The sequence below is a fragment of the Arabidopsis thaliana genome, chromosome 3 (genome assembly GCF_000001735.4).
Source record: "Arabidopsis thaliana chromosome 3, partial sequence".
NCBI lineage: Eukaryota > Viridiplantae > Streptophyta > Magnoliopsida > Brassicales > Brassicaceae > Arabidopsis > Arabidopsis thaliana.
The window spans coordinates 13,903,855-13,925,414 of NC_003074.8; the positions used below are offsets into that span (position 1 = coordinate 13,903,855).

Below are 21,560 nucleotides of genomic sequence, written 5' to 3' on the forward strand. Positions count from 1 at the left end.
TGTGTCGGTCGAGTGTCTTTTGTTTCTGCTTGAATTTCTGTTTTCTACATGTTCACTTAGAACTGCTAGAACACACTAAAACCTGTTATTGCTTGGCTTGACTTAGTGACTTCTGATCATATCTTGATTGTTAGCATCACACCCATTTGGATTGACAACCTAAAATACTACAACGATATGATTGGTGTTTTAGGATAATTGACTAAAAACCTATTATCAATTTGGCGCTGTTGCCAATTGGGTGTTTGTTTGTTACATTTGAGATTTGAGACTTGCTTAGATCAAGTTCTTTTTCAATTTTCTTTTCGGTTACTAACTGTGTGTTTTTCTTGTTGTCTTCTTGATCCATGTACACCTCTGCTGTATGCGAACTCGATCAACGGGCAATCAGAACCTCCTTTTCAACGACAACATCGACCGCATAGCTCGTGAACTCAGAGAAAGGAGAAACACAGTCAACCCTGTATCTCAGCAACCACTCGATATGGCTGACGAACAGAATCAACAAAATGGCCATGCCAACATTGGTGCTGGAGATGCACCACGTGATCACCGTCAGAGGAAAGGAATTGCACCTCCTGCTATCCAGAACAACAACTTCGAGATTAAGAGTGGTCTCATCTCGAATATTCAGGGGAATAAATTCCATGGTCTGCCAATGGAGGATCCACTCGACCACCTAGATGAATTCGATAGGCTCTACAACCTGACAAAGATCAATGGTGTCAGTGAAGACGAATTAAAGCTCTGTTTGTTCCCATTCTCCTTGGGCGACAAAGCACACATCTGGGAGAAGAATCTGCCCCATGACTCAATCACCACTTGGGATGATTGCAAGAAGGCTTTTCTATCAAAGTTCTTCTCCAATGCCAGAACTGCAAGACTCAGAAATGAGATTTCTAGTTTCTCACAGAAGACTGATGAAAGCTTCTGTGAAGCATGGAAGCGTTTAAAGGGTTACACCAACCAATGCCCTCATCATGGCTTTACTAAAGCCTCTCTGCTCAGCACTCTTTACAGAGGAGTCCTACCACACATCAGAATACTTCTGGATACCGCTAGCAATGGGAATTGGTTGAGAACTTGGCTCAATCAGATGGTAATTACAACGAGGACTGTGATAGGACCGTCAGAGGCACATCAGACTCTGATGACAAACACTGGAAGGAGATCAAAGCGCTGAATGACAAGCTGGACAGGATTCTTCTTAGCTAGCAGAAGCATGTGCACTTCCTTGTTGATGACGAGCAGTTTCAAGTCCAAGATGGGGAGGGTAACCAGTTGGAAGAAGTCAGCTACATCAACAACAACCAGGGTGGCTACAAAGGATACAACAACTTCAAAACCAACAATCCCAACCTCTCCTACCGCAGCACCATCGTTGCTAATCCTCAGGATCAAGTGTATCCTCCACAGCAACAACAAGGTCAGAACAAACCTTTTGTTCCCTACAACCAAGGTTTCGTTCCTAAACAGCAATTTCAGGGGAACTACCAGCCGCCACCACCACCTCGGTTTGCACATCAGCAAAACCAAGGTCCTGCTGCTCCTGAGGCTGATATGAAACAAATGCTACAACAGCTGCTTCACGCGCAAGCCTCTGGCTCCATGGAGATGGCAAAGAAGATATCTGAGTTACATAACAAGTTGGACTGTAGCTACAATGATCTCAATGTCAAGATGGAAACACTAAATACCAAAGTCCGATACTTAGTGGGACATTCTGCATCTTCTTCAGCTCCAAAACAGACAAGCCAACTACCAGGCAAAGCAGTTCAGAATCCAAAAGAATATGCTCATGCTATCACACTGCGTAATGGAAAAGCACTTCCAACTAGGGAGGAACCAAAGACGGTCATTGAGGACAGTGAAGATCAAGATGGGGAGGATTTAAGTCTCGAGAACGATCAAGCAGACAAACCACTCGAGCAACCACTCGACCAGTCACTCGAGCAACCACTCGACCAGTCACTCGAGCAACCACTCGACCTGTCACTCGAGCAACCACTCGATCTGCCACTCGACAACGTTACTCGACCAACAACTCGACCTATCTTCCCAGTAGCATCACCAACTGCTCCAAAACCAGTTGCTGTCAAAAACAAAGAAAAGGTCTTTGTCCCTCTTCCCTACAAACCACAACTTCCATTTCCTAGCTATCACAAGAATGCGTTGGCAGATAAATATAGAGCTATGTTTGCCAAGAATATTAAGGAGGTTGAGTTGGCAGACTAAGATCATCTTAACAGTGCTTTAACCAAAAGTGGTGAAGATGGGTTTCTGCATTAGGAAACATTGGGATACCAGAAGCTGTTAGACTCCCATAAAGTGATGGAAGAATCAGAACCCTTTGAGGAATTGAATGGACCAGCAACGGAGGTAATGGTAATGAGCGAAGAAGGGTCAACTCGAGTTCAACCTGCACTCTCGAGGACGTACTCGACCAGCCACTCGGCCTTGTCTACCAACGAATCTAGGGAGCCGATCATTCCAACTTCAGATGACTGGTCTGAACTTAAGGCACTGAAGGTTGATCTCAAACCACTTCCTAAAGGTCTAAGGTACGCATTCCTTGGTCCAAACTCTACTTACCCTGTGATCATTAATGCTGAGTTAAATAGTGATGAAGTGAACCTGCTATTATCTGAGCTTAGAAAGTATAGGAGAGCGATTGGTTATTCATTATCCGACATTAAGGGAATTTCACCTAGTTTATGCAACCATAGGATCCATCTTGAAAACGAATCCTATTCTAGCATTGAACCACAGAGGAGGTTAAATCCCAATTTGAAAGAAGTAGTGAAAAAAGAAATTTTGAAACTGCTTGATGCTGGTGTCATCTACCCTATCTCTGATAGTACTTGGGTTTCTCCAGTGCATTGCGTCCCTAAAAAGGGTGGAATGACTGTTGTCAAAAATGAAAAGGATGAACTGATCCCTACTAGAATTATAACTGGTCATAAAATGTGCATTGATTATAGGAAGTTGAATGCTACATCTAGGAAAGATCATTTTCCTTTACCATTCATTGACCAAATGCTTGAACGTTTAGCTAATCATCCATACTATTGCTTTCTTGATGGATACAGTGGTTTCTTTCAAATACCAATTCACCCTAATGATCAAGAAAAAACAACTTTCACATGTCCTTATGGAACTTTTGCTTATAAGAGAATGCCATTTGGTTTATGCAATGCTCCTACAACATTTCAGAGGTGTATGACCTCTATACTTTCAGACTTAATCGAGGAGATGGTGGAGGTTTTCATGGACAATTTTTCGGTCTATGACCCCTCTTTCTCCTCATGTTTGTTGAATCTTGGCAGGGTATTGACCAGGTGCGAAGAGACGAATCTTGTTCTCAATTGGGAAAAGTGTCATTTCATGGTGAATGAAGGCATAGTGCTGGGTCACAAGATATCAGAGAAGGGTATAGAGGTTGACAAAGGAAAAGTTGAAGTGATGATGCAGTTGCAGCCACCAAAAACGGTGAAGGACATCAGAAGTTTCCTTGGTCATGCTGGGTTCTACAGAAGATTTTTTAAAGACTTCTGCAAGATATCCTTCCAAACCATCAAGGATGCTTTGGTATCTGCTCCGGTTGTTCGAGCGCCTAATTGGGACTATCCATTTGAGATCATGTGTGATGCATTAGATTACGCAGTAGGAGCTGTTTTAGGCCAGAAAATAGACAAGAAGCTTCATGTCATATATTACGCCAGCCGAACGTTGGATGACGCACAGGGAAGATATGCAACAACTGAGAAGGAGCTTCTAGCTGTTGTATTCGCATTTGAGAAGTTCAGAAGCTATTTGGTTGGATCAAAGGTAACGTCTATACAGACCATGCAGCTTTGAGGCATTTGTATGCCAAGAAGGATACTAAACCAAGACTGTTGAGATGGATACTTTTACTGCAAGACTTTGACATGGAGATAGTAGATAAGAAAGGCATTGAAAATGGTGCAGCTGACCATCTCTCAAGGATGAGAATTGAAGAACCCCTTCCGATAGACGATTCAATGCCAGAAGAGCAGCTCATGGTTGTAGAGTTCTTGGGAAGGAGCTACAGTGGGAAAGAGTTCCACCAACTGAATGCTGTTGAAGGAGAATCTCCATGGTATGCTGATCACGTCAATTACTTGGCGTGCGGAGTAGAGCCTCCCAACCTGACAAGTTATGAAAGGAAGAAGTTTTTCAGAGACATACACCATTACTACTAGGATGAGCCTTATCTTTACACTCTCTGTAAAGATAAGATCTACAGGAGATGTGTCTCAGAAGATGCAGTGGAAGTTATCCTGCTGCATTGCCATGGCTCAGCATATGGTGGTCACTTCGCGACGTTCAAGACAGTGTCCAAGATTCTTCAAGCAGGGTTTTGGTGGCCAACAATGTTTAAGGACGCTCAGGAGTTTGTTTCAAAGTGTGATTCATGCCAGAGAAAAGGCAACATCAGCAGAAGAAATGAGATGCCTCAGAATCCAATCTTGGAAGTTGAGATCTTTGATGTATGGGGGATTGATTTTATGGGTCCATTCCCATCTTCATACGGTAATAAATATATACTGGTCGCCGTAGACTACGTATCAAAGTGGGTCGAAGCTATTGCTAGTCCTACCAACGATGCAAAAGTTGTGCTGAAGCTATTCAAGACCATAATCTTCCCAAGATTTGGAGTTCCCAGGGTAGTAATCAGTGATGGCGGGAAGCATTTCATCAACAAGGTTTTTGAAAACCTCTTGAAGAAGCATGGAGTAAAGCACAAGGTCGCCACTCCCTATCATCCATAGACAAGCGGGCAGGTTGAGATCTCCAATAAGGAGATAAAAACAATTCTGGAAAAGACTGTTGGGATTACAAGGAAAGACTGATCTGCAAAGCTAGATGATGCATTATGGGCTTACAGGACAGCCTTCAAGACCCCCATTGGTACAACTCCTTTCAATCTTCTCTATGGAAAATCATGTCATCTACCTGTTGAGCTCGAGTACAAAGCAATGTGGGCGGTAAAACTTCTGAACTTTGACATAAAAACTGCTGAGGAGAAGCGATTGATCCAACTCAGTGACCTCGATGAGATCCGTCTAGAAGCTTATGAGAGTTCTAAAATCTACAAGGAGAGAACCAAGCCTTTCCATGACAAGAAGATCATCACTAAGGATTTCCAGGTTGGTGATCAGGTGCTGCTATTCAACTCTCGCTTGAAACTCTTTCCAGGAAAACTTAAATCCAGATGGTCTGGCCCCTTCTGTATCACTGAGGTCCGTCCTTATGGTGCAGTCATTCTAGCTGGTAAGAGTGGAGATTTTACAGTAAATGGTCAAAGGCTCAAGAAATACTTAACAGACCAAATCCTTACAGAGGTGACATCGGTTCATTTCCAGGACCTTCTTGATGATTAAAGGAGTAAAGGAGTCGAGCTAATGACTTTAAAGAAGCTCACTTGGAAGGAAGTCCCATGACTATCTCTGTAAATAAATTTTTCTTGTCTTGTTATTTTTGATTTGTTTTAGTTGTGTTTGTGGTTCTCAGAGACAAGGGAACAACGTAGAGATAGAGTAAAAATTCAAAACTTTTACTCTATAGAAGACCTAGAGATCGAGTGTATAACCTGGTGGAGTACAAAATTTTGAAAGTTTTCTGTTGCATCTGGAGACCCGTAATTCGAGTACGTCAGTCGAGTATACGTGATGTTTAAAATCCAAAATTTTTAAGAACATCACTATAGTCGACCAACAGGAGCTACGGAGACTTGTAAGGATTTCTTGTAGTTTACAGTAGACCACGCGTTGAGGATAAGCTGGAGAGAGAATCTAAAACTCAACCTCCACCACTCATTTTGAAACTTCACTCGACTTCACAAAATCCACTCGACCTACCTCTTTTCATCTCACCACCGACACTCCAAAGAGCCACTCTGTCCAGATCAGTTCACTCGACCACCGTGAATCACTCGACCTCCGCGCCGCAGTCACCAGACCATATCTTCCGTCACTAGACGTCCGAGAACCACTCGACCTCCGCGCCGCCGGCACCAGATCATTTCCTACTTCACTCGACTATCCCTGCACCGCCGTAATCAAGTACTCCTCCTCGTTCACCGTCGAAGTCTCCTGGACCACTCGATTACGAGAAAGCTACTCGACCACAAAGTATCACTCGACCTCGAGTATTCACTCGACCTCTGCAGCAGCAACTTGGCCTCTTGTTCTTGAAAGCAACGGAGCCCTGAAGAATTGTCAAAGTGTTTACTCGACCTCTAGGCTTCACCGGCTGAACCCGACATCCACAATTCACTCGACCTCCAGGAACAGCTCAGGTTACTCGAGTACAGAATTGTACTCGATCAATTCAATCTATTTCATTGCCTATTGATAACAATTTTGGTTTCATTGCTATCTTTGAGACTAACCTATTGACATTTGAGCTTTGAGTTTTAAATTTCTACAGGAGAATCATGAGCAATTATAGTGGCAGCTCTTCTGTTGATCCTGACTACAACATGGATGAGACAGAGTCGTCATCTTCAAGGCCAGAGAGAGAACAGAGAGAATATGAAAGCTTCAGAAGGAAAGCTGAGATAGCCCGAGGAAAGAGAGCGATGACAGAGAGGTATGAGCTTATAGAAGAAGATCTGGAAGACGAGTACATGCCTGAACAGACTCGCAGATCTACCAAACTTCTGCACAAGCCCGACGTATTGCTTGCTGAGGAATATGTTAGGCTTTTCAAGCTGAATGAGTTCTGTAGCACGAGGTATCCTTGCTTGACCAAACTTGCACAACTCGGATTGTTGGAAGATGTTCAGCACCTGTACCATAGTTGTCATCTAGACACTCTGATGGCTTATCCGTATGTAGTGTATGAAGATGAGACAATACAATTCCTCTCCACGCTGCAAGTAGACCTCTACCAAGGTATGACCTCTGATGAGTTGGATTGTGAAGGATTGGGATTCTTGCGATTCTCTGTGTATGGTCATGAGTATAGGTTATCAATCAAGCGCTTGGAAGGATTGTTTGGCTTCCCCAGTGGAACGGGATCTAAGCCCAAGTATGACAGAGAAGAGTTGAAAGACTTGTGGATCACCATTGGCAGCTCTGTACCGCTGAATTCTTCCCGGTCAAAGAGCAATCAGATACGCAGCCCTGTCATCAGGTACTTCCAGCGTTATATAGCCAATGTACTCTACTCGCGAGAGATCACAGGGACTGTTACTAACTCTGATATGGAGATGATCGCAATGGCCCTCAAGGAAATTCTTCGCCAAACTAAGAATGGTATGTCTCTCCAAGGTGAAATCAATGACACACCTCTCTCTGTACATCTTCTGATCCATCTGTATGGATACAAGAGCTGGGCTGTCAGCAATAATCAGAAGAGAGCACGAGGCGCTCTGTGCATAGGTGGTGTTGTGACACCGATTCTGATAGCTTGTGGAGTCCCCATCATTTCTGCTGGACTCGAGCCGCGAGCCATGGACATCGAGCACCTACGTCACTGCGAATTTCTGGAGTTTGCAATGGTTGACGATTTCCATAGGTTCAGGTTTGAGCACTCTACAAACAGGAGAGCTACCATCCTTCTCCCTAGCCCTAAGGTTACACGGATAATAGAGGGAGATAATATTGATTTTTGGCCTGAGGTTGGACACCTCTACTATGAGAACGCTTTGCCATTGGATGAGGATGATCTTCTAGAAGAAGCTGCTTCGGGTGGGATGGATGAAGATAGAGCAGTGGAGTTCGACACTAGCATGTATCACTTTGGTGAACATGTACCTCCAGCGAGGCAGAGCAAGAGCTTGACTGAAGCTCATAAGAACAACAGTAAATTGCAGAAGTGGTGCAAGAAGCAGGACAAGCTGATCGCCAAGTGTTTCAAGCTTCTAACAGATAAGCTGAGTTGTTCCTCCTCCACCACTGCTATTCCACAGGGACAACCTCCTCTGGAGATGCCATCGAGGAGATTTAATGAGCTTGCGCACAAGCCTTAGCTTAGCGAGCAGAGAGTCTGACATGTCCAGGCTAGGCATTCGTCATTCGAGTCCCGGGAGCACAAGAGAAGAAGGAAGGCTACACTCACTAGACCTAGCAGCAGATCACGCCTCATTCACTCAAGGAGATCACTCGACCGCGGCGCTGGCCGCAGCAGAAGGAAAGAGGTCGAGTATCCTCAGAGCGGTATTGGCCGCCACAGAGCTGATGAGGTCGAGTACCCACCTGCTGGAGCTGATAAAGATAAGGTGGATCGTCTATAGCCTGGGAGCAATCAGAGGCAGCAATTGACGAGCAACTACGTTCATTCTTTGACTGAGGTAAGCGCCTCACTTCACCATTGTATTATATCATCTGTTGTGATTTGTTTCTTCATTTTTTGTTTTTGTGATTGGATTTGTCCTGAGTACTCTCTTCCAAGTTTATTTGCACAGTGGACTGTGTGATTTAAGTTTGGGGGAGGGCTCAGGAAGTGTGTGTTGCATTGTGTATATTTTTGAGTCTGCATTCATCTAAGGCATAGAAAAAACAAAAAAAATTTGAAAAATTTCAGAAAATGATTTCACAAAAAAAAGAGTGTTCATGTAGTTGCATTACATTTAGGATCGAGTCTAGAGTGTTTCATTCAGGATTGTTGCATATGCATAGGGGATGATGATGAGATAGCCTTGTAAGCATTTTGATTCACCGGATAAACTCAGTGCCCTCGTTGCTAGTTGTTTGTTGCGTAGTCAATGAATTTGAAATAAAACTGAACCATGCCTAGATTGCTCTACTCGACCACACTGTCATGATCTGATACCATTCCCTATCAATTTGAACCTGAATCTGATCTTTAATTATCATGTCTGCATCAAATTTGAACTCATGGATACCCTAAAATACTTGGATTTTCTTATTCATTTTGATCACTCTTGTTAATCCAAGTAGCTGACTCTCCTAATTAGAGCAGTTAACCCAAACTCAAACCTAGACTTTCTTTCAAGCCCTATATCACTTGTGAGTGTTTGTGAGGTCTTATTCCGATTAAGCTTGGTAGAAAGTGTTAGGTTCGTTACGATAGAGATAGTGTCTCATGTAGTTCTAGTTCGCATTTTTCGGACTAGATAGGACTAGGTGGGCGCTTATACTTTGGGTTGGGATGTGTTTAAAAGAAAAAAAAAAGGTTGATTCATTGATAAGAAAAGGTAAAAGACTCTAGGTGAAGTAAGCTAAAGAAGCAGAAAAAGTCTAGTAAAGGTTTTGGGATTTGGAAAGAAAAGAAAGAGTTCTTGTTAGCTATGGAAGATGGGCAAAAGGCCTTGGTTTTAAGATGTTAAAAAGAGGAACCTTAGTTGTTAAAGAAATCCAAATCCGCTAGATGTATCAAAGTGTTGAGAAAGCTTCTCCTAAAGTTAAGAGAAAAGAAAAGAATGATTAGAAAAGGGCTTAAAAGATTCATGAATGCAATGGGTAGAGTTAAGTTCTTATATTGGGATTGGAGATGGGATTACCATTAGAGCTTCATTTGATGTACTCTGGATAGATGGGATCTTATCTCTGTATGCATAGCTTGGGACTTACCTTTAGCATTCTACTAAAGCTTAATCATTTTTTTAGAGATCCCCTGTTACTGAAGCCTATTCAGTAAGGGACCATCTTTGTCTCTTGACCTTTTACTTTAGCCAAATGAGTTCATTAATGATGCATTGCTTGATTCACGTTCCAGAATTAATGAATGTTAAAGGGATTGGTAGATTTGAAAACATGTGTAGGTCGAGCATATGAGTCGGATTGATTGATAATGAGGCATGGCTAACATTTTAAGTAGAATTCGATCTTGCAGCTTAGAACTTTCAACTAGGACATTGATTTCATCTGGTTTATCTGGGGCTTTGGCTTTGAGTCCCCGCTTTCAAACCTCACCTCCAGCTTGTTCTTGATTGTTTGCTTGAGGGCAAGCAAAGACTAAGTTTGGGGGAGTTGATAAGTGTGTATTTTGCATGTTTTGAGCATCCATTTGTCATCACTTTAGCATCATATCATCACTGTTTTATACCATTTCTCATCATTTGTCATCACTTTACATGTTTAGGATACATTTGCATGCATGTTGCATATTTGCGTTGATTTCAGGTGATTTGGAGCTGTTGACAAGCTATCTGGAAGAAGCGGACCTGATCATGACAAAACCACTCAACCCAGAGGTCGAGTAGGAGCTTCAAGATCTCAAGAGACCACTCGAACCCCAGGTCGAGTAGAAGACATCACAACTTCACCTCAACACTCGACCACGAAGTCGAGCGTCTTCATCTCCATCACCTGACCATCACTCGATCACATCACTCGACCCCGAGGTCGAGTGTCTTCATCCCATCACCTGACCATCACTCGATCACATCACTCGACCCCGAGGTCGAGTGTCTTCATCCCATCACCTGACCATCACTCGATCCATCACTCGACCCCGAGGCCGAGTGTCTTCACCTTCATTGCCAGACCACTACTTGACCTCATCACTCCACCTGGAGGTCGAGTATCACCATCACCACCACTCGACTGCATACTCGATGACAAGCTTCAGAGCCTTCTTCATTCCGCACTCAACTAGACACTCGAGCACAAGGAAGAAAAGAAGACTCCAGCTGTTCACTCGACCTCCCACTCGACCACATGGGTCGAGTACAGTTCTTAATCTGTCCCAATACTTCGTCGTTTTGAGTATTAGGGTTTCAGAATATTTGGCTATAAGTAGCATGTACTTCACATTTTCGAAGACAAGTTTTTATCTAGTTTTATTCCGCAGACCTTGTGTTCTAAACCTATTGTAATCCGGATTTCTCTTCATCTATTCAGTATTCAGTATTCAGCTTTTGTTCTTGATTTTGTTTACTGTTGTTCATTCTGTTATCATCCTGGTGTTACACTATTGTTATCATGTTTTCAACTTGTTCAACGTTTATGCTTTCTGTTATGATGTCTGAGTAGTGAATAGGTTTCTGAGGATGGGTTAGAGTAGTGTAGGATTCTCAGTATGCTAGGTGATTGAGTATTGATTGATAGATCCCTTCTGGATTAGTTGTTCTTAATGCCTATTGCTTTCTGATCAACTGGAATTTGAGCCCAGACATTTGCGTGGCCAAAAGGTGTTCGATGAAATGTCTGAACCACTAATTCCCGAGATTCGTGACCCTGTACCAAGGTATTGGTTGCAGGGAGCGTTTTGGCTTTAACTTGTTGATTCGTACTGCCTGTTAGGTTAGCTCTCGTCAATGGTGATTGAGTCTGGGACTAGGTTAACTTGAGCACGTCAATCACCTGTAAACTGAGGAAACGAAACTACTCAATTACCCCATCCTCGGGAATTCTTTATCTGATTGAATTCTTTGTTTACTCTACTGTTGTTTACTGCATCTTGTCATTTGTTGCTTAGTTTCGGCAATTCTTTACTGTTACCTGGACCAGATACTCGACCACCCAGTTGTCTGGCAACAGACTGTGCAGTCGAGTATCCCTGTTGTACTTTCTGACTGTTACTCGACCAGATACTCGACCACCCAGTTGTCTGGCAACAGACTGTGCAGTCGAGTATCCCTGTTATACTTTCTGTCTGTCACTCGACCTCACCCAGTGCTCTGCAAAGAGCTGTGTTGGTCGAGTGTTTTATTGTTTCTGCTTGAATTTCTGTTTTATGCATGTTCACTTAGAACTGTTAGAACACACCAAAACCTGTTATTGCTTGGCTTGACTTAGTGACTTCTGATCACATCTTGATTGTTAGCATCACACCTATTTTTATTGACAACCTAAATTACTACAACGATATGATTGGTGTTTTAGGATAATTGACGAAAAACCTTTATCAAGTCAAGTAAAGAGATGGAAGCAGAAGAAGCAATTATCTAAGGAGCAAAGAAGAGAAGTAGCGTAAAAGGTCATGAGATGGAAATCATGAGGCTGAGAAGACTATAACTAAAGAAGAAGATAGCTAAAGCAAGAGAAGGAAGGAGTTTGGAGTAGTGCCGAAGAAGTTTTGCATTGTAGAGTAAAAAGACAAACTTTACGTATGGTAAAGTGAAGTCTAAGGAGAAGAGCCAAATTCATAAGTCACAAGACGAAATGAACGGCCAATAAGTCAATGAGGAGAAGAAATCAGAGTTAAAGAAGGTTGAGAAGATGAAGTTTCAAACGTCAGGATACACACAAATGGAACGTGTTGTTAGCCTACACAATAATCAAAGAATCTGAGGAAGTAGCGTTCTCACAAAGCAAGGAGATGGGAGACAATCGGTTTATGTCTATGAAGAAGAAGATGAAGATGAAATGGAGGCGAAGATGAAACAAAGACGAAGATGAAATAAAGACGAAGACTATAAGTTGAAAAGGAGAATCATGTTAGCCTAAAGGAACAGTTACACCATATTCAAGCTGAGAAGTAAGACAAGTCAAAGGCGGGAAAGTGGTATGATAAGTCAAAGGGGAGGAGTTGTACAACAAGTCAAAGGGGAGGAGAGTTGTACAACATGTCAAGGAGGAGGGTAATAAACTAAGAGTGAGGTCAATATCACAACAAGTAGGAGGAAGATGAAGTGAACCTTTAAATGAGGAGGATGAACCAAGAGCTAAGAAAAGAAGATGAAAGAGTTGAAGAGTCCAAAGAAGTTGCAAGAAAATAATGGAGAAGTTAAGATAGAGCATAGTACCATGCTGCTCATAGACACAGCATAGTACCATGTTCCAACACGGAAGGAGTAATAGCTATGGAAGTCAAAAATATGAGTCGTAATGGAAGCGACCCAAAGGTGGAAGAACATGAAGATAGTATACTGCTTGAGTTGCATTATGCAAATGAAGAATGTCAAGAGTGGAATCAAGAACTACAAAGACTTATGGGAGTTGTATCAATTGTAGCTACAATAGAAGAAATTGATGTCAAGAGGAAGTTGTTTAGTATTACAACAATACAATAGAAGAAGTTGACGTCAAGAAGAAGAAAAAGTCTAGTACTACTAGAGTAAGAAGAAGAGAAAGGTCTAAGTGAAGGAGTAGGGCTACCTCAAAGAGATGAAGACATGACGTAGACACTGAACCAAGAGTGGTATTCAGAAGAGATCAGAAAGTATTAAAGAAAAAAGAAGGGTTGAAGCGGGTGTACATATGATCTTGTCACCAGGACATGATCTATACACTACAAGGAGCTTTTGACAAGAAGAGAAACGTAGACGAGTTTAGAATGTGGATGAGCTATAAACCGTTGGAGAGAACCTGATGAAAGAAATGCGAGGTATGATCAACCTAGAGTAGAGAGGAGTTCAGAGTATCTCGTCATAATCTTGTAGAATTCGAGGACAAATTCTTTTAAGGGGAGGAGAATGTAATACCCCTGACTATGACTAGGAATCCGTCGGACGGTCGCGAACGTAGAGGTGCGATCGTAACTTAGGAAAATTTTCGATAATAATTTTTAGACGGAGTTGTGGGTAATTCAAACATTACCCGAATGATCATTGATCAAAGAAAGGTTACATAAGGAGTTTAATATCAGTTTAGAAGAAAGTAGAGATTTTATCGGCTAATGCTACATATCAAGAAGACTAGGATCGGCTATTATAGACAAAGGCAGTTAAGGCTATCGAGGAATTTATTAAGACTATCAAGATTATTATCGAGAAATAGTAAATTCAGGCCGAGACAAGCAAGCGATGATCGAATGGGATTGGATGCGGACACAACAAGGTTAGTGGAGTAGTTAAATGACTTAGTCATTTATTTGTTAGAAGAATGGGTAATGATCATTGTCCGCGTACAATGGTCGGAGAGTTCTCGGTACGGGCGTGTACCGTGTGTTGTGCATGATCCTCCACACGTTTTAGATTAGAATGGGCATTTAGATAAGGATAAGAACAAGATTGGATAATGATACGCTTGAAAGTGGATAAGATAAGGATAAGCCTTATCCTTTGAGTGACTTGCACTCCAAGTAACTTGCTGACCAAGTTTCCCCAGCCTATATAAACCCCCTAGATCGATTCATTAGTTCTTCCCACCAAAACCTGTAGCTTAAACTGTTAGATAGCTAGTTAGTCCGTCGGAGTCTGAGTCGGGTAGAAGTTGGTCGAGTCGGGAGTCGTAGTTGGGTAATAAGGTAAGTAGTTTCGCCCTTAGTCTTTTATTCTTTTTAGAATATTTTTCTTAATTTTGTTTTCGGTCCGACGCTTAGATCCATCGTTAGTACGCGTTGGAGATAGCTCGGTCGGATCAAAATTATTAGGCGGTCAAGGGTAGAATTTTAATCTCTTGACAATAAGGCCAAGGTGAGTACCGTAGCGTGTGTAGTAGCACATGACTAGGTTTTATTTTGGGGTTATGATTGTTAGGCATGAGGTTGCATTTTTATACTTAGTATAATTTATGCATTTATTGTTTATAGTCGGATCTACGTTTTTACGTAAGATCGGCTTGGTTGTTTGATTAGATCTTGCATTCATGCTTGATTTAGTTTAGGATGAAGTATTTGTGTGCTTAGGCTAGACATTAGTTTAGCCATTATGTTGCTTGATTGTTTGTTTGTTTGTTCGTAATTTTTATTATGAATTAAATTGTTAGCAAGCATGTTAGGTTGTTTGATTGATTGTTGTTGGTTAATCTTGCTTTGTCTTGATTAACCTTTGAGAGTCAATTGCTTGCTAGTAGGTTTTATTACGAGTAGTATTAGGTTACATTAGGCTCGTAGTAAGTAATGTGGTTAGTCATTTATATGAATAAGGTGTGACGATGTCGTGGTTGTCCCAATAGCTCAGAATGGTTCGCTACCACCCGAGACTGCCCAACGGGGTAGTAAAAGTTTTACCGTAAGGGAGTTAGTCCCTTCTAGACGGTTTAGATTGGGGAAGGGATGTGATCTTTTTAGACTTTGTGTCTAGCGGTCGGAGACATTGCCTTGTGGGAAATCAGCATCGTAAAGTGTAGGGGCCCGTAGGATGAAGAGTCGTTAGCATGCTAGTTTTAGATTAAGTAGTTTCCGCTGCATATACTCTATAAAGAGTATTCATTGCTTGTTTGTTTGTGTTGTGTGATTTCTTGTCGAGTATACTCAATTTAGTATACTCGTATTGATTGTTTGATTGGGGATTGGGATTGGGATTTTTGTTATTGGTTAGAAACCCAGGCTCACTGAGCAATCTTACATTACTCAAGATTCTACATTTTGTCTTATAGGTAACCTTTGTTGGGGAGACCTATAGGGGAGCACGGACGTTGGGGAACCGGTGTAGAGTTTGTTGTCTTTGTAAAATTAGATTTGTAAATTGACTCAATTTGAGCATTAGGCTCGGGATCCCAATCCATTGTAAGTGTTTTCATGTTTTATTGAATAAAGGAGATTTTCTTAAAAAAATCCTTGTGTACTTCTGATATTATTCTTGTCCCGACTAACACAACTTACGGTCATGGTACGGGTTGAAAAGCCTTAGGCCATGTTCGTGAGGAACGATGTTCAAGGATGGCCTGACCTTGGTACCAGATGTGTTCTGGGAACTCGGTCGGATCGTCTACGTGCATCAAAAGTAACGCTTCCGGATTCGTTCTTAGTCCTAGAACGGTTTAGGGGTGTTACAGGTATGAGAGAAGGGAAGTGGATATTTTGGTACATACTGCGGGAAACCAGCCACCTTTGCAAACCCAAATTGTGTTAGTAGGAGTTCCAGTAGTTATCCAGGATACAATCCTACGGGCAAACCTTTTGGTGATGCCGATGGAAAGGTTCGAAGTTATCCTTGGGATGGATTGGTTATCAGGATATCATGCCCATTTGGATTGCGGGCGGAGCAGTGTAGTGTTCGAATTAAGGAATTGACCACAACTCACTTACTGTGGAATCAAACCAAGTAAGATTGCTTCGTTCGTGTTAGCATTGAAGGTTGAGAGTTTACTAAGAAAAGGAGAAGTCTACCTTGTCACTTTAACCGCCGTTGGTGGAGAAGTTGCAAGTGACTCAAGGATTGAAGAGATCCCGGTAGTGAACGAATTTGAAGATGTGTTCAAGCCCTTGGAAGGATTACCACCGCCGAGGAATCATCCATTTACTATTAATCTTGAACCTGGGGCAACTCCAATTGCAAGGGCACCATATAGGATGGCGCCAACCGAGCTTGCAGAACTTAAGAAACAATTGGAGGATCTACTTGAAAAGGGATTTATTCGTCCAAACTAATCACCATGGGGAGCTCCGGTATTCTTTGTTAAGAAGAAAGATGGAAATATGCGGTTATGTATCGACTACCGAGATCTTAACAACATGACTATTAAGGACAAGTACCCATTGCCGCGAGTTGATGAGCTATTGGATCAGTTGAGGGGAGCAAGTTGGTTCTCAAAAATTGATCTGGCATCGGGGTATCATCAAATTTCAATCTCGGAGCCGGATGTAATGAAGACTGCCTTTCAGACAAGGTATGGGCAATATGAATTTGTAGTCATACCATTTGGACTTACAAATGCGCCCGCAGCTTTCATGAGACTTATGAACGAGGTATTCCATGATTATTTGGATAGCTTCGTTATCATATTTATCGATGATATCTTGGTATATTCATGGAGTGCGGAAGAGCATCGTGAACATCTATGGAAAGTAATGGACAGACTTAGGGAACAACAGTTGTTTGCTAAGTTTAGCAAGTGTAAGTTTTGGCAACGAGAAATTGGATTTCTTGGCCACCGAATTTCATGACAAGGAGTTACGGCAGATCCTGAAAAGATTGCCGTAATACAGCAATGGCCGAAACCTACATCCGTTACAGAAGTACGGAGCTTTTTAGTATTGGCAGGCTATTACCGTAAGTTTGTCAAGGGATTCTCGTCAATTACTAAGCCTTTGACCCGACTTACTGGTAAAGGTTTACCCTTTATATGGAATAAGGTTGTTGAGGAGGCCTTCGTTAAGTTGAAAAAGGCACTAACAACCGCTCCAATTCTAGCTTTGCCGGAGCCAAATAAACCATATGATATTTCCACGGATGCTTCGAGAGTTGGCTTGGGATGTGTCCTTATGCAAGACGGAAAGGTAATTGCCGATGCATCACGGCAACTAAGACGACATGAGGAGAATTATCCCACTCACGATTTAGAAATGGCAGCTGTAGTATTTGCATTAAAGGTATGGAGATCATACCTGTATGGGAAAACGGTACGAGTATTTACAGACCACCAAAGTCTTAAATACTTATTCGCGCAGCCAGATTTGAATCTACGACAACGGAGGTGGACGGAGTTGATCACCGACTATGATTTGAAGATTCAGTATCACCCGGGAAAGGCTAATGTGGTCGCCGGAAAGTAGAAGTGGATGTTGAAAAGGATCTAGAGTCGTTAACTGATGAGTTAAAGAAAGTGACTTTGTTAGCTCTAGAGGGTGAATCTAGTGAGCCCTTGGGTTTACAAGCTGTAACTCAAGCAAACCTACTTCACCGAATCCGACAAGAACAAGTGCAAGATGAAAAGTTGCAAAAAATCGTGGAGGAATTAAAAACATTAGATGGACCAAATGCTAGTGGCTACCATCTAGCTGATGACGACACTTTATTACTCAATGGGAGAATTACAGTACCTGATCGTAAAAGGTTTACGACAAGAAATTTTGAAGGCGGCATACTTCTTTATTGAGCATTCATCCGGGAAGTACAAAAATGTACAAGGATATAAGGAAGTATTACCATTGGCCTGGGATGAAGAGATCAGTGGCAAAATGGGTAAGCCAATGTGATTCATGCCAAAGAGTCAAAGTGGAACATCAAGTGCTGGAAGGTTTATTGTGTAATCTACAAATTCCTCCATGGAAATGGGAGTCAATCTTGATGGATTTTATCACTGGGTTGCCAACAAGACCAGGACATAGAAATGATGCTATATGGGTAGTCGTGGATCGCTTGACCAAGATGGGTCATTCGGTGTCAATGAAAAGCACAGATGTGTCACCTATCCTGGCAGAAAAGTATATCGATGAAATCTTAAGACTCTATGGGGTACCTGCTAATATAGTATCTGATCGAGATCCGAAGTTCTCATCCATATTTTGGCAAGACCTCCAACGTGCTTTAGGAACTAATGTACACATGAGCACGACATTTCTTCCAGAAACTGACGGGCAAACTAAAAGGACCATCCGAACCATAGAAGATATGATTCGGCTACGTGCACTAGAATGGGCTGGTGATTGGGAAGACTACATGCCTTTGGTTGAGTTTTCTTACAATAACAGCTATCACTCAAGCATCGATATGTCGCCATTTGAAGAAATGTATGAGAGGCCATGTCGAACTCCTCTTTGTTGGACGGAAATAGGAGAGAGGACGAGTTTTAGTAATTGATTGATTGATGAGACTACAGAGAAAATTCAGTTTATGTGAGATAATATGAAGAAACCTCAAGATCGACCAAAAAAGTATGCTGACCGAAAGAGGCGTGAAGTGGAATTCCAAGAAGGCGACATGGTTTATCTTAAGGTAACCGCGTTAAAAGGGAAGGATCGCTTTGGAAAAGTTGGAAAGCTCGCGGTAAGATTTATTGGTCCATACAAAATTAAAAAGAGAATCGGGGAAGTAGCATACCATTTATATATGGCGGAAGAAATGCGATTACATAAAGTTTTCCATGTGTCGCAACTAAAGAAGCATGTTCCGGATCCTAATGCTATCATACCCGAGCCGATACAAGAGTTAAGAACGAATCTCACCTATCCCGAAGGCCCTCTTGGCATTGGTGAAAGATGAATGCGGGAGCTAAAGAATAGAAGAATTCTGCAAATTGAAGTGATATAGGGAAGGCAAAATCGTAAGTTTACTACCTGGGAAGATGAGGAAAAGTTCCGGACAAAATATCCACAGTTTTTCGAACCAGGAAATGCAGAGGATGAAGCCGGAACATCTAATCCTTCAGGAATTCGGGACAAATTCTATTAAGGGGGGAGGAGAATGTAGTGACCCGCGTAAGGACATCAGCCACGGGCAAGAGTCTGAATTTTTGAAAATTGCCCGAATGCATGGCCAATTGACCTTAGGTGCCCAAAACACCATAGAATATCAAAGGGCAAGTTTGGGCAAGTTTGGGCAAGAACGGGCGTGCCACGGGCGAAAGTTTGCCCCGCCGGGCGTTGACCGACCGTTGACCACGCCAAGGACGCGTGGCTCGGCTAATTTGGGGCCCAAGCAAAGTTGCTTGGAACCGAAGTTTAGGTGGCCACGTGTCACTCATCCGCTTGAGTAGCGAACGTGTCATCGCGGGTAGATGACACGTGGTTTGGTGACTCGCCCATACTCATGACACGTGGACATGCTGACTCGCCATTCCCTTGCCTATAAAAGCCCAACTCCATCCCATTTGATTGGTGAAGAGAAATTGAGCGGGAGTGAGAGGCTGCCGAGTTTAAACCGTCCGTTCGATCCAAGTTAGGGTCCCATAGCCGAGAACTCTTCCTGAATCGTTAGAAGCTTTCCGTTGGTTACTGAGTTAGTTATGGACAATGGTTTAAGTTTCATAATCATATCGTCATGCATTCTTGATTATTTTCATGAATTATATGAATTGTGTGAATGGTTATATTAGACTGCATATGTGATCTTTAGATTCTTATGTTGTTGCTTATGGTTGAGAGGTTGTGCTGAGATATTGATGATTCTATGTGTTGATTTAACCGTATGTTTTATAATATCTTAAACTTTGGGGTCTTGGTACATGGTGCTTGTGGTAGGAGGCAAAGACCATAAGCGTGCCAAGATCGTGATATGAATGGCCTTCGTAGTGAATCGTGCTATTGTGGGGTCTTGTAAAGTTGTTACTTGATCGCCATGAAGTGCGAAGAACTCGGAGAGACGGGGCTAGCTACCCTGGCCGAGTGTCTACACGACGGTGTAGCGTTTGGTAGTGATGCTCCGGTTGTATACCTTTGTGGTTGTAACGCGGGAGATCACGGGAGTGTGTGTTTGGTGTTGGGTTTGAAGGCAGCATATCGGGCCCTATTTAAAAGATTTAATAAAACTGGAGTCTTAATGCATTCCATATCTCTGTTGCGTGTTTCATGTTGGGTATTTGGGTTGGGTAAATTAATGTCTGTTGCAGGGAATACCAAGCTCACTGTGTAATCTTAGATTACTCATGATTCTACTTGTTTTGCAGGAAACCCATAGTGGGAAATAGAGGGCGTGGTGGACATTAGGAAACCCGGAGTAGTTTTGTGCCTTTTGTAAAACAAGTATGTTTCTAATATGTATCGTGCTTTTGGCACTAGGCTCTGGCCATGAAACTTATAAATGTTTGGTAACATGTAGTGTAATATTTATACTTAGTGTAATATTTATACTTATGAAATAAATCGGGTTTTCTTGTACAAATTGCGAGTAATGACTTAGTCCGAGTCGGCACAACATTTAAATATCGCGAGGGTTGGCAAGCCTAAACGATGTTTAAGTGGGAGAGTGGTCGTCAATACACCGGCCAAGGGTTGGGATGGGTTCCCAAACCTCGGTTGGATATTGATGATCAATCTCAATGTGGCGTTTTCGAGGCGCCCGTGACTTGCCCGGTCATAGAGCGTCTCGGGGGCGTTACAAACCCTAGATACAATTTCGATTGTGCGAGTTTCGACTCTCACAGAGACAAAAATGGTCCCTCTAATGAATTGGTCGAGTAACAGGGGACTCTTAGAGAAAGGACTGAACTTTAGAAGAATGCTAAAGGTAAGAGCCCACGGACACATACTCTACCCTTAGATGTATAGTATGATAGCTCAGAAGATGATCTCAGTCCCTTAGATGTCTTAACTCTACCCTTATTCTCATTCTTTCTCTCTTTTGGTTCAAGTTCTGAGGATGTTTCTTTAAAACGATTCAAAAGTCTAGCGGTTTGGTCTTAAACTTTGGTAAACTTAAGGCTTTTCTTCTAAACTTATAGCATAGAGGGCGTTTTACCCTTCTCTTTGAATTACAATGCCTAACTCTGTTTGAGTTCCAAACTCTTTACTAGACTAACACTTTCTTTAGTATCTCCCTTGAGAACTCTAAACTCTTACTCTCATTTTTATCTTTTTTTCTTTTCATTCTCATTATCTTTTCCATTCATTCCATACACAATCCTAATCCCAAATACAAGTCTCACCTTGTCCTACCTAACCCAAAAAGCGTGGGCTAGGTCTACATGAAAGACTGCTCTTGTCGGCTCATACCTAACACGTTATACCAAACTCAATCTAAAAAAGAACTCACAATCACACATGATATGTCTATAATTTGCATGATTTAGGCATTCATTCTTCACCACTTTGTCATTGTTTCATCCACATTTCATCTCATTAGGAGTCGTTTTAGTGTGTTTTGCATACTTAGGACGGTTTTTCATTAGGATTGCATGTGCATTGCATATTTGGTTGTTTTCAAGTACTTTGGATGCTTTTTGAGTTCAAACAAAGGAGAAACAGAATAGAAAGTCAGAATGCCCAATGACGCCTTCAGCCAAAACACTCTATCGCAGCCTCAGACCCGTGTAAAAGCAAATCACTCTATCGCAACCCCGGAGAAGAGAGCAGCTCTGTTT

The 21,560-nt window shown here is 42.1% G+C and overlaps 4 pseudogenes across 4 annotated transcripts; all 4 read left to right on the top strand.

Moving 5' to 3' along the window:
- Positions 1-364: 364 nt before the first annotated feature.
- On the top strand, positions 365-5,402 carry AT3G33124 (annotated as a pseudogene; the record flags this gene model as incomplete). The annotated part of the gene is made up of 1 exon: positions 365-5,402.
- A 980-nt stretch (positions 5,403-6,382) lies between these two features.
- AT3G33127 lies at positions 6,383-8,443 on the top strand (annotated as a pseudogene; the record flags this gene model as incomplete). Its single annotated transcript has 1 exon — positions 6,383-8,443.
- Positions 8,444-15,470: 7,027 nt separating this feature from the next.
- On the top strand, positions 15,471-18,968 carry AT3G33130 (annotated as a pseudogene; the record flags this gene model as incomplete). The annotated part of the gene is made up of 1 exon: positions 15,471-18,968.
- An 851-nt stretch (positions 18,969-19,819) lies between these two features.
- On the top strand, positions 19,820-20,661 carry AT3G33131 (annotated as a pseudogene; the record flags this gene model as incomplete). Its single annotated transcript has 2 exons — positions 19,820-19,948; positions 20,446-20,661.
- Positions 20,662-21,560: the final 899 nt, after the last annotated feature.